Genomic DNA, 11,013 nt, shown 5'->3' with positions numbered 1-11,013 from the left:
GTCAAATGACTCACATGGAGGAAAGCCCAGTGGGGAACAGCTTTTAAGAGCCTGACGTTGGCAACATGGACAGCAGTGCATTGGACTCTCAAAAATGGAGAAGAGTAGATCTGAAGTGTTCTCCCCACAAGAAAATGATGAAGAGGTGAGGTTTTCCACATTTATCAGCTTGATTTAGTCATTCCCCAAAATGTCAAGTATTTCAGAACGTCATGTTATGCACCATAAATACATACAGATTTATTTGTCAATTAAAAACTAATGGATTAAAGCTGAATGTGGAGTGCACACCTGTTATCCCACCACTCGGGGGCAGAGGAAGGAGGATTGCATGGGGCCAGCCTGGTCTACATAGTGAATTCCAGGCCAGAGCTACATAGGAAGAACTTGACTCAATCTCTCAAAATTAGATAGATAGATGATAGATAGATAGATAGATAGATAAGTGATAGGTGATAGATGGATAGGTAGGTAGATATAGATAGATAGATAGATAGATAGATAGATAGATAGATAGGTGATAGATGATAGATAGATAGATGGATAGGTAGATAGATAGATAGATAGATGGATAGATGATAGATAGATAGATAGATAGGTGATAGATGGATAGATAGATAGGTGATAGATAGATAGATGATAGATAGGTGATAGATAGATAGATAGGTGATAGATGGATAGGTGATAGATGGATAGGTAGATAGATAAATAGATAGATAGATGATAGATGGGTAGGTAGATAGATAGGTAGATAGATAGATGGATAAATAGATGGATAGATAGATGGATAAATAGATAGATGGATAGATGGATAGATGGTAGACACATTATAGAAAGAAAGAAAAGTAAGGTGTGGCAGTACATATTTCTGATCCCAGTGCTTGAGAAGTTGATGTGGGAGGACCATAAGTTCCAGGTTGGGCAAGCAGGATGGCTCGGCCAGTTAGACCTCCATGACCCTCGCGGTGGCAGAAGAGACCGGATTCCTGCAAATCACACACAAGTACAATGGCACCTGCCCTCTGCCCCTCCCCCGACAAATACAATCTAATACAAATTAAAAATAAAAAGTTGGAGGTAATTAAGGCTAACCTGGGCCACCAGAAATTCTGTGCAAAGAAAGAAAGGGAAGGAGGGGGGAAGAAATATGGAAAGAAAGACGAAGAAATGATTTTAAGATGATTTTTAAAAAATCAGTAAGGCTTTAAAAAATGTCAATTTAATATTGTGGGCCCAAAACAGAGAGGATGATGGCAGGTGCCTTTGCCAGCTAAGCCATCTTGCTGGCCTGACCTTGAATTTCTGATCCTCCTGCCTCCACCTCCCACGTTCTGGGATTACAGGTGTGCAGTGCCACACCCAGTTTTCAATTTTTTAAAAATGTAATTACTTACTTACTTAATTAATTTTTGAGACAAGGTTTCTCTGTGTAGCCCTGACTGTCCTGGAACTCACTCTGTAGACCAGGCTGGCCTCGAACTCAGAGATCCACCTGCCTCAGCCTCCTGAGCGCTGGATTAAAAGCGTGAGGCACCATGCTTTTAAGAACTTTTAAATTTTGAGACAATGAGTTGAGGGTCTCCCTGTGTGGCTACATGTCATTTCCCAGAGGATACGACAAGACAGTCTGTCCCACAGAACGCAGGAGCAGAAAAGAGTAGAGCAGGAGCCTCACGCTTCTCCTCCCCAGGCAGGCTGCAGACCCAGAGTTGGGGCAGGACAAAGGGCCGCCATGTTTCCTGGCCCTTCTGTGCTTGGGAACAAGGCTTGGGGTTCAGAGAGTGAGTATTGGAGTGGAGGGATGCAAAGTGGAGCTGCATTTCTCTAAGGGGATAATGATTGTGCTTTTCCGGTACTAGCTTTTAGGAACCCTTGCAGCGGGGTTGGCTCAGAGAGCAATGGCTGCTTTTTTTTTTTTTTTTTTTTTTTTTTCTGGAAACGATCACCGTCGCCACCTAGTGGCAGGATAGGCAGCGACGACCCAGACCTACAGCAGGGGCTTCCAGAGTGTAGTAATGGTACCAACCATTTCCCCGCTTCTACAGTTAATTTCTTTTTGATGCAGAAACTCTTCTAGTCATTTATGGACTTACACACAATCGCCCTCTCCCCAACATCTATCCTTTATATTAATTCAGATTCCGTGGGCAGGGATTTGGACAGATCACACAGCGGAAGCCTGCTTGCCAGTGTCTGGAGCCTCAGGGGCTGGAATTATCTGGAACCATCTAGAAGCTTCTTCACTCGGTGGGGCGCTGGGCTGGGGTGATTCCAAGGCTGAGCTCACACTTGCTGAACAGGTGCTCAACCACACTGGGGACTGGAGAGATGGCTCAGTGAGTCATTGACTGACTCAGTAGAAGCTTCTACTTTGAATTCTAGCCCAAAATAGACCCACCACATGATTCAGCAATTCAAAGTCTGAGTGAGGACCCAAAATAATCGACATCAGGATTCAAACGGATATCTTAATTTTTAATTGCATTTACTGGTGTGTGCATTCATGTGGGTGTGCTCTTGCCATAGCATCTGTGTGGATGGAGGTCAGAGAACAACTTGTAGGAATCTGATCTCTCCTAACACTAAGTGGATCCCTAGAACCGAACTCGGGTCATTGGGCTTGACAGTATGTGCCTTAATCCTCTGAGACATCTTGTCAGTCTTCAAACAAATATTTATGCATCCATGTTTGTAGCAAAATTATGTACAATAACCAAGAGGTTGAAACAACCCAGCTGTCTGTATATAGATGAGTAGTTGGACAAAATGTGGCCTATGTGGCTGGGGATGTGGTTCAGTAAGTGGAGTGCTTGCCTAGCATACACAGTGCCCTGGATCCAATCCTCAGCATTGCATATACCAGACATGGTGGAACTTGCGTGTAACTCTGTCACTTGGGAGATGGTGCAGGAGGATCAAGAGCATAGCTGCATTTGGGTGCTTGAGGCCAGCCTGGAAGATGTGAGGTTGTGTCTAAAACAAACAAACAAACAAATAAAAAACAAACGGAGTGGAGAAGTTATGGGTATTTACAAACATTGAAAATTGTGCAGCATGTAGGGCGGTGGCGGTGCACACCTTTAATGACAGCATTTGTGAGTGCGAGGCCAGCCTGGTCTACAGAGCAAGGTCCAGAACAGCCAAGGCTACACAGAGAAAACCTGTCTCACACCTCCACTCCTACCCACCCACCCCCCAAAAAAGGAAGAAAAAGAAAACTGTACACTGTACATCAAATTCATTAAAAAACCAAACTTTTAAAAATTTCCTCTCCCTCCCCCCTTCTCTTTGTGTGTGTGTGTGTGTGTGTGTGTGTGTGTGTGTGTGTGTGTGTGTGTGTTTGAGAGAGAGAGAGAGAGAGAATGTATGTGTGCATGTTTTTGTGCTTCTGGAGGCTTAAGATCAACGTTGCAAGTTCCTACTATTTCTCTCAATTAAACCAGAGCTCACTGGTATGAGCTAGTCCAATGGCCAGCTTGCTCCAGAAGCCACCTGTCTCTGCCTTGCCAGCACTAGAATTACAGGCTACACCACGAACTTCCTATGGTTCCTTGCTGCTGGGCATTTAAACTCCAGTGCCCATGCTCACACAGGGAGTGCATTACCCACTTAGCTACCTCCTTAGATCCTGAATACAGCACACACACACACACACACACACACACACACACACACACACACACACAAAGTGTAATGATAATTTTGTACATATATATTTTTACATATGGGGATGTTTGCCTTTGTATATTCTGTGCACCATGTATGTCTGCATGCAGTGCCCATAGAGTCCAGGAGAGGGCGTTGGGTAACCTGAAACTGGAGTTACAGCTGGTTGTGAGCCCCTATGTAAGTCCTGGGAATGGAACACTGACCTTCTGGATGCGCAGCCAGTGCTCTTAACCACTGAGCTCCCCCTCCAACCCCAGAATTTAGTAATTATAATTTTTAAAACACTGATGAGAGAGACCAACACCTTCCTCTGTCCCCACATCCTGTGGCTTCTCACACCTCACATTTCAGCGCCTCTTGTTTTCTCCTGCACATGAAATGAGTAACGATGAATCATTTCTGGAGCTGATATTGTCAGACTCTGCTGGTCCTTTCCTCCTACACACCTGTACACACAAAGGAAACTGTGCAACTTTGAGAAGGCAAGAGGAGAGTCCAGGTGGGCCTCGGCCCTCTTGGTGTCCCCTGGACCTGGCTCCGAATCTTTTCATGGTTGCTTTTCTGAGACAAGGTTTTCCTGTGGAGCCCTGCCTGTCCTGGCACTCACTCTGTAGAGCAGGCTGGCCTCTGCCTCCCACATGCTGGGATTAAAGACGTGGTCCACTGCACTCAGCCCCAATCCTGAATCTTTTCTATGCGACCACTCTAAATCCATCTTCTTTCTCTGTGGCGGTCTGGTAACCATGCGGCAGAGGCAGGGAGCCTCTCCAAAGCGAATAACCAGACTTCACATGAAGCTCCAAGATGTCCACTTCAATCTGTATTTTCAGAAAAAGTCTTCGAGGTAGCTCAGTTAGTGGAACGTTTGCCTAGCATGCACAAAGTTCTGGGTTCAATTCTTAGCTCCACATAGATTTGTATGGTGTGGAAGCCTCTAATCCCAGCATTCTGGAGGCCGACATCCTCAGCCAGCCTAGACTACATGAGACTCAGAAACAACTAACTGGGCCAGTGGGGTTGTTCAGTGGGCAGAGACACTTGCTACCAACCCCAATGGCCTGAGTACAACCCCCAAAACATAGCTGGTGGTGGGAAAGAGCTGACTCCCATAAGTTGTCCTCTGACCGCATATACTTGTCACAGTACCTATGCACCGCCCCCAAACGCAAGACAAATGAAAACAATTAAATCAATAACTATGAAAATTTAAAAACCTCAGGAGAACAGCAAAACACGTGTGTGTGGTGTATGTATTTCTAGAATAAGTTAGGGGAGGGGGGAGAAGGCAGGGGAAGGAAAGAGAAGGAGGGTTGGTGGAAGCTGTGTTTGGAGGCTTTGGGGAGCAAGAATGGGGAATCCTCAGGAGTTGGCGATCTGGGCAGCCCTCACCCCTGCCTGTCTCTTCTCTGGGTCCAGCCCCATACAGGGGATTGGTACTGTATGCCCTCACACCTCTGTTGCCAGGCAACCCTCTGCTACTGCTCCAGCCCCTTACTCTCCTTTGAAGCCCTGAACCTCTGTCTACTCTTGGTCAAAGTCAGAATCCTCAACAGGCAAAGTGAAGAGAGAAAGGTTAAATGAGAAGCCATGACTTGAAAATAGCCACCACTTTATCTACTATGCGGCTCTGTGTACTACAACCACCATCAATAGGTAATCGTTATTTATTTACTTATTTATTTATTTGTGTTCTTGTTTTTTGAGACAGGGTTTCTCTGTGTAGCCCTGGCTGTACTTGAATCACTCTAAAGACCAGGCTGGCCTCGAACTCATAAAGATCTGCCTGCCTTTGCCTCCCGAATGCTGGGATTAAAGGCGTGAGCCACCACTGCCTGGAAAGATGATATTTATTAAGGGCATATCATATGAGAAGCTTCTATTAAAAACTTTACTTACTAACTCTGCCAACAGCCTTAGAAAGTAGATAATACTATTACCTAGCTTTAAGGATAACTGCACACAGAGGAGAAATCTGAGGCAGAGAGATTCAACAACTTCTCCAAGATCACACAGCCAGGAAGTGAAGAGGTGCTCTTACATGGGGTCAGGGCGGCTCTTTTTCTTCAGCATGACCTCCACTGCTTCTCCTTTTTCCTTTATCAAGGCCTCTGCTTTCCAAATGCTACACTTTGCTTTTCAAATTCCCCTGACGGAGAAGCCCAAGCCCAGGCATGAGCTTGCATGTCACAGAGACATCTCACAGGCCCTTAGATTCAGACCCACCAGCACTAACAAGGGCATCCGTGACCCTCACACACAGAGGAATAGGATACTCACAAAAGCACCTGCCTGCAAACTCAGAGGAACAGAGAACACAGACGCCAAGGCAAGAGCCTTTCCTCAGATGGCTCAGTGGGTAAGGCATTTGCTATACAAACATGAGGAGGACCCGAGTTCAATCCCTAGATCCCACATAAAAACAATGCTAGGCAATGTTAGGGCATGGTACAGAGTGCTGGAAAGGCATGGACAGATGGGTCCCTGGTGGCTCTCAGGCTAGCCTACCTTGCCAAATTGGCAAGTTCCAGGTAGAGGTAAGAGAGCCAATGCTGGTAGGTGGTGGCCAACACCTTTAATCCCAGCACTAGGGAGGCAGATGCAGGTGGATCTCTATAAGTTCAAGGCCAGCCTGGTCTACAGAGCAAGTTCTACAACAGCCAGGGCTACACAGAGAAACCCTGTCTCATAAAACAAACAAACAAACAAGAAACAAACAAACAAAAATAAGGTAGGAGCCAGGAAAATGGCCCAGTAATTAAAGTGCTAGCCACACAGGGTGACGACCTGAGTTCCATCCCTGGAATCCATGGAAAAAGTGTTTGTGGTGGTATGCACTGGCAATCTCAGCCCTCCTACCATGAGAAAGAGGTAGGAACTGAGGTTAAGGATGGTTGTGAGCCACTATGTGGATGCTGGAAATCCAACTGGAGTCCTCTGCAAGAGCAACAAGTGCCCTAAACCACTGAGCCAAGGCTCCAGCCCCTCCTTTATCATTTCAAAGCACCTGTACTAAGCAATTTGAAACACTGAGTTTTTAACCAATCATAGTCATGCAAGTTAATGCAGGGACACATTGTTGTCAGTCACAGTCACCTAAGAGAATACAAGTCAACACTGGGTGTGCTGGTTAGCTGTTTTAAGTTCTTATTGTATGTGCATGGCATTTTGCAGGTGTGTATGTCTGTCAGCATATGCATGCAGTAACCATGGAGGCTAGAAGAAGGTATTGGATCTCCTGGACCTGGAGTTACAGATGGTTGTGAGCCACCATGTGGGTGCTGGGAACAAAGCCCTGTTATCTGGGTGAGCAGTTAGTGCTCTTAACCACTGAGCCATCTCTCCAGTCCCCAAGCTGTTTAGTTTGTTTTTGTTGTCAACTTGACACAACCCTAGTGTCACTGAGGAAGAGAGTACAACCACTGAAGAACTGCCTTAATCAGATTGGCCCGTGGCCATGGCTTCAAGGATATGTCTTGATTGTAGGTTGGCATGCGGAGGGTTCAGCCCACTGTGGTCAATGTCATCCTGCACAGGTAGTTCCTGGGCTACATAAGAAGGAAGCAGGACCAGTGAGCCAGTCAGTAAGCTGCATTCTCTGTGATTCTGTTCCAGGGGCCTGCCTTGAGTTTCCGTCCTAACTTCCTTCAGTGATGGACTGTGATTCAGAAGTGGAAGTAAACTCTTTCCTTCCCAAGCTGCTTTTGGTCATGATGTTTATCACAACAACAGAAGAGCAAACCAGGATGCCAGGGTGCATTGTTGACAACTATTGTTCTACAAATTACTGCTTGGTCACAGTGCTCCACAGCTTATGGGTCCTTTGTCTTTGGGGGTGTCTTAGATTTAGGGTTTTCTTGCTGTGAAGAGACAACTTGACAACACCATCTCTTATAAGTGAAAACGTTTCATTGGGGCTGGATTAGTTTCAGAGGTTTAATCTGTCGTTGTCACGGAGGGGAAGTATGGCAGCATGCAGGCAGACATGGTGCTGGAAAAGGAGGTGAGAGTTCTACATCTGGATCCACAGGCAGCAGGAAAAAGACTGAGACACACTGAGACCTCAAAGCCTACCCTTTAGTGACACACTTTCTCCAACCAAGCCACACCTACTCCAACAGGCCACACCTACTCCAAGGCCACAGGAACAGAAACCTATGCTGTCCCTGGTGCTATGAAGCGGGTACTGTCACCTGGATCTTGAATAGCTCCAGAAGAACATTTGCTGTGACTTATCCATTCTCAGCACCTATTTAAAAGCTGGAGATGGCTGTGAGTGTGAAAGAAAAAATATCAGCTCAGAACCCCCCAAGATGAAGTTCTGCCCCAGAGAGACAGAGGCCAGAGACAGAGAGGCAGAGACAAAGGCAAGAGAACCAGAGAAGGGGAGCAGGGATATTTGTACCAGAGGGACAAAGGACCGCCTCTGGATAGAAAAGGGACAGACATGACCCATAGGAAAACAGCAGTTTATAAAGGTACAAGAGGAAACCTTGTGTTAGGATGAGATGTTCATTTTAATTGGGTATGTTCACTAGGTGAGCCAAACGGGGACTTTTGATCGCTGGACTTCAGTACTTTGATAGCTGGACCTTGGTAGACAGCCTCAGGAGGAGGAAGAGACCAAATAAGGGAACAGACCTTGAGGACTAGCTTCAGGAGTGTGATCTAACAGTTTTTAGCCAGTCGGAGGGAGTGGGGGAAGGGCAAGGCCTGCCAGGGCCACAAGTTTGAGTTGGCTAGAGTCCCTTCCGGGTACCTCTAACCCTAGTGTTGGGGAGCAGAGAGAAAGAGGCAAATTTGAGGTGCTTGCTGGTCATTCAGTCTAGACAAAATGGTATGTTTTCAGTTCAGTAGGAGACCTTGTTTTACAGGGAATAAGGTAAGGAGTGAGAAGACACCGGATGTCGTCCCCTGGCTCGGGAATTCGCTCTATGTGGGGATTCCACCAGGCAGAACCGGTTCTCCCAACCAGAGGCCCTTCCAGCCTGCTAAGCCCCGCTGTTAGTTACACAGCACTCTGGGATCGTCCGAGCTGGTGAGGCACAACATCAGAGATACAGTGGTTGGTGATCTTCCTTAGCACTTATCTCAGCTTATAATTACACGGCCATTAGCGTGATGATGGGATTAATATCTGTTTCCATGGGCAGACTGTCAGCTCCTCAGGGGTCGGCCTTCACTCTCTACCGCATGCCAGGCCCGAAGTGCCGCTTGATAAACAATAATAACTGCAAAGACAGATGCAGCTATGATCTGGTGCCAGGAGGCCTCCAAGCAGCTTTGCAGGGATTATTACCGCATTTACTCCTTGAAATGGCCCGGGGAAGCCAGTGCTGTGCTAAGCCCGTGAGCTATCCTCAAAGATGATGCCATGATGGCACACACACAAGGCAAGTTCCTCTGGCAACATGAAGGAGCCACACTTTAAAACAGACTCTTCATGTCCTTCCTTTTTAAGGCGTTCATTTGTTTGGCTGGTTGGTTTTTATTTTTGATTTGTTTGGAGATAGGGTCTCACTATGTAGCTTTGGCTGGTCTAGAACTGTGTAGACCAGGCTGAGATCCACTTGCCTCTGCTTCGCAAGGGCTGGGATTAAAGTATGCATCGCTACACCTGGTCTACTTCTATTAAGGGTTTTATTTCTATTTTTTATTTATGTATACATGTGTATGTGCGTGTGTGTGCGTGTGTGTGTGTGTGTGTGTGTGTGTGTGTGTGTGTGTGTGTGTGTTGAAATACCAGATCCCTGGAGCTGGAGTTACCTGGAGCTGTTCAAATTGGGTTCTGGGAACTGAACTCTGTTGCTCTAAAAAAGCTTTTATTATTTTATGTATACGAGTGTTTTGCCTGCATGTATGAATGTGCACCATATGGGTACCTGGCACCAGTAGTCAAAGAGATTGAATCCTCTAGAGCTGAAGTTACAGATGGTTGTGAGCCACCTCGTGGGGGCTGGGATTCAAACCCAGGTCCTCTGCAAGAGTAGCCAGTGCTCTTAAACGGTAAGGCATCTCTCCAGCTGAGCCATCACATTAGCCCAGACTTTCACCTTTTGCAATAAGCACACAAAGTGATGGGTTTTCTCATAACATGCATTTTCACACATCGTTCTGGCTGACCGACCCCACCTGGCACTTCTGTGGGATCTTGGTCCTCAGACTTGTGCAGGAAGTGCTTAACTGCTGGACCATCTCTCCAGCCCCCTGAGCCAGAGTTTCATTAGCCATTTGTGATGGACATCTGATGAATTCCACTCCCCAGCAAGTGTGAACAGAGATGAACAGGGATGTGGTGGGACACAGGGTCCTTCAGTTATATGCGCAAGGTGGTATAGCTGGGTAGTTATAGAACACAGAAGTTCTAGTTTTAGTTTTTTGAGAAACCTCCACACTGACTTCCACAGTGTCTGCTCAATGAATAAAGGTTCACTGTCCCCCACATCTTCACCAGCATGTTGTCACGTCATAGTCACCACCCTTGGCCACCTCGGCTGTCCAATCTCAGTGTTCTCTGTCTGTGGCTGACAACATGCTCAGGCATGTTTTTGACTAAATGCCTCAATTAGCTTTTGTTTGGTGTTTTCCCCATAATTAGATCTGGATTATAAGAATCATCACAACTAATTGCAAATGTGTGGAACTACAGCATGGGGGCTTTATTCTCAGGGAGGCAAATACCTGAGGGAGTTTTCTGTTATTATTTTTGAGACAGGGTATCATAAATAGCCCTGGCTGTCCTGGAACTCACAGAGCTATGCCTGCCTCTGCCTCCTGAGCACTGGGATTAAAGGTCACCATAACTGGCAAGCCTGAGTTTTGAGTGTATCATTCTGGCTTCTCATATGATTCTATGCTTCGTAGCAAACAGGCGTGTGGTGTCAAAGGTTGGGGTCAGAATTCTGCCTTCTCCACGTAGTAACAGTATAGCTTTGAGAAAGGCCACACTTAAATTCTCTGACCGGCTGCATTTCTATTGAGCCATCAAGAGCAGACTCGCACCATAATATACAACACCTGGACCAGTGCCCAGCACACAGTGGTGTGTGAGCGGGGAAAGACTGCTCCTCACAAGAGATGAAGATGGTCTTCTCACTGAGAGACTCCAGATCTGACCCAAGGCCCTCAGTTCCTGGTGGCTTTGGGAACATTATTCTGCAAGAGGGAGAAGAAAGACTTTTAAGAGCCAGAGGATGGAGAGGGGTGTTGTGAAATGCTGCGCTCTGGACATGACGCAGCACTCACAAACTCACAGCAGCTGCAGTCACCTGTGAAAGATCAAGGCAAAGAGATCACTCAACACTCCAGCAGGAAGCACTGACCGGACTCAGTGGGCTACCAGAGAGA

This window comes from Onychomys torridus, chromosome 1, assembly GCF_903995425.1.
Source record: "Onychomys torridus chromosome 1, mOncTor1.1, whole genome shotgun sequence".
In the NCBI taxonomy this organism is placed as follows: Eukaryota; Metazoa; Chordata; class Mammalia; order Rodentia; family Cricetidae; genus Onychomys; species Onychomys torridus.
The sequence above is the reverse complement of the archived record's forward strand: the minus strand, read 5'-3'. Positions refer to the sequence as shown.